Source organism: Gordionus sp. m RMFG-2023, chromosome 4 (genome assembly GCF_954871325.1).
Source record: "Gordionus sp. m RMFG-2023 chromosome 4, tfGorSpeb1-WG-v2, whole genome shotgun sequence".
In the NCBI taxonomy this organism is placed as follows: domain Eukaryota; kingdom Metazoa; phylum Nematomorpha; class Gordioida; order Chordodea; family Parachordodidae; genus Gordionus; species Gordionus sp. m RMFG-2023.
The window spans coordinates 1129190-1132205 of NC_088778.1; the positions used below are offsets into that span (position 1 = coordinate 1129190).

The 3016-nt window shown below is 24.7% G+C and overlaps 1 long non-coding RNA gene across 3 annotated transcripts; it reads left to right on the top strand.

Moving 5' to 3' along the window:
- Positions 1–379: 379 nt before the first annotated feature.
- Positions 380–2675, top strand: LOC135928084 (uncharacterized). 3 transcript variants are annotated; one of them, XR_010572237.1, is made up of 4 exons: positions 380–1978; positions 2022–2146; positions 2190–2582; positions 2627–2675. It is a non-coding gene; the product is annotated as an uncharacterized LOC135928084 (long non-coding RNA). The 3 variants fall into 3 exon arrangements; XR_010572236.1 differs by having other exon boundaries at positions 380–1803; positions 1858–2146; XR_010572235.1 differs by having other exon boundaries at positions 380–2146.
- The last annotated feature ends 341 nt before the right edge of the window (positions 2676–3016 follow it).

Genomic DNA, 3016 nt, shown 5'->3' on the forward strand with positions numbered 1-3016 from the left:
AAAGCGTTTATTGGCTTAAAATCTAGACAATTTAGTAAAAATTAATTTGATTATAATTTATAATCACTTTTTGGCTAAAAATTTATATAAATTATCAATTTTTAAAAAAATATTTATCTAAAAATGTAGAAATACCATATTATTTGGAGAAAACATTGACTTCAATACAATTATTCAAAACAAAAGATGATGAAAATTAAAGCAATTTTCTGACAGTCAAGGACATTAGAAACTACTTAAAAAGAGCAAAATATTTTGGAAAATTTTAGTTACAAAAATAATTATTTCGTTACATTTGATATACTTTACTGGTTTAACTTATTAATAACTTATAAAAATGTTACAAATTAATTCACTATTCATATGGGTATGTGTTATATTTTAAAAAAAAAAAATTTGAATTACATAAATGTTTTATAAATATTATTATTCATAATGACAATTCAGATACTAATTGCTTTCGCATTCATTTCCTCTTCTATAACACAATGCAGGGCAACTGAAAGTATATCTATTAAAAATTATTCTAAATGAATCTATTATTGAATTATAATCTAAATTTGAAATTTATTTATTAAATCTTTTAGCGATCAAAACAGAATCTTAATTAAGAATTTTTAAAAAAATTCTAGATCTTTCTTGTGCTTTTCTAACATAAAATTTTTTTTTTGTAATATTATTTTTGGTCACTTTTCATTCAAATCTGAATAAATTCAATAAATATTGGATTAATCTTAATAAATAAGGCATCTTTAAAATCTGCCAATATCTCATGTTTCATTTTATGATTTTTATGCTAAGTTTAAATCTTATAAAAGTCAATGAGATTTGAACTGACAAGACATCATTTCTCACACATTCTATTCATAACGCGCCACAATTGTGAATTTAACAAAAATCTTATTCGGGAACAATGGAATATAGCCTTTACAACTTGATGAAACTTGTATAAAAGAAAAGAGAGGAAAGTTTATTTAAAAAATTAGCGAAAATAAGGGAAATTCTAATTAATACATAAGTGTTGGTAATTAAAACTTACTAATCATTATAATTTCGCGAAAATATCATTGTCAATTTTACAAAATTGTTATTATCACCAATTGTAAAATTATCATTATTAAATATGATTTCAGAATATATGAATAATTAAAGAATTGATCAAATTTGGATGTTAGAATAATAAAAGGATGATAAATCAACAAGATTGTTAGATAATATTTTTAGCGTTTTTATATTTATTCTCATTAAACCATGAAAAATATGGTTATAAAAAAAAATAAAAAATGAGATTAAATTTAACAGGTGCTTTTCAATCTTAGTTGATGGCTCATATGATGTTTCGAAATCAGAAGCAATAGCTTTGACAGTAAGATATGTTGAAAATAGTGAGACGCCAAAGCCTGTTGAAAGATTGATTGACATATATTGTACGGGAAATACCACAGGTCTCGATATTAAGCATAATATAATATCCAAACTTGGCTCGATAAATTTACCCCATGAATTCCTAGTTGGGCAAAGTTATGATGGCGCCTCAGACATGAGTGGAAGAATCAATGGTGTGCAGGCCTTAATTAGAGCAGAGGCGCCAAAGGCAGCTTTTATTTGGTGTTATTGTCATCGATAAAATTTAATCGTTGTTCAATTATGCCAATCAATTAAAGAACTTCGAAATGTTCTAGGAATACTAGATGAGATTTATATCTATTTTAATGGTGTAAAAAGATGTGAGGTGCTCAAAAAATGTCAGTGTAATAATCTGAAAAAATCGCAACGATTTCTACGCAACAAGAATACTACTCGGTACGGTAATAGTACCTTATTTATTTATATTTAAAATGTTTTTTTATTTAAAAGCTGGCTATCGTCATATAAAGTTATTGTTAATTCTTTTCTACTTTATGATGCCTTGAGGGCAGCTTTAACAAATTTAAAGGATTCTGAAGATCCTGTCACTTCCACTATGGATAGTGCTATAGTCTTTAGAATAAAAAAATTTGATTTTATATCTTATCACTTAGTGTTTTGGATAAAATATTGTTGATAACAAGTTTGGCTTGTACAAAATTGCAAACGATTTCGAAGGATATAGGGTTTGCAATAAATCAAATTCAATTGGCAAAAGATTGCTTGATTAATTTGAGAAGTATAATATAAATTATTGTCTTAATTATTTTTTAATCTAATAGATAATAACACTGAATTTTTGTTCAAAGGCACAAGATTTTATGAAGGAGACAAATCTACCTTTTGATTTTGAAAGTTCTAGACTTCAAACATTACAATCCAAAATGGAGAGGTATATATACTTTCATCATTAAAATAGATGTGTTTTATGCTGCACTCGATTTAATTATTATGCAGTTTAACGAAAGATTTAATGATGATTCGATGAAATTTTTACATCAAACATCATTTTTTACGCCAAATAATGTGGCAGAAAAATTAATTATTAAAGAAGATATCGAGGATATCTGTGAATTTTATAATTTAAATTCAAGTCAAATTTTCGAAGAAATGTTGAAGTCTAGAAATATTTATAAAATGGCCAAAATGAGGAATGTAATTATTACTCGAAAATTGTAAATTTATTTTATTAAAATATTTTTACCAATACATTATTTAGCTTCTTCTGATGATGATGATAATTCAGGGACTTACGATTCAGATTGGAAAAACTATTCATTTATTTTACCTTGTAGTCTACTTTTAAAATTTTCTGCTTTCCTAATTTAACAATTTTATATAAATATTTATTAACCATTCCTACAACCTCATGTACTGCCGAAAGAGTCATGAGTAAAATTAAATTAATTAAAACAACACTTCGTAGTACCATGAAAGATTCATTTCTCAATAATTTAACCATATTGTCAATGGAAAAAAATTTATTTCAACAATTAAATATTGATAAAGTTATAAAATTTTACGCTTTCTCTTCCCCTAATTTATGTAAATTATTATTTTAAAAATAATATTTATAAAGTATATTTTTTTTGAATTTTATTTATATATA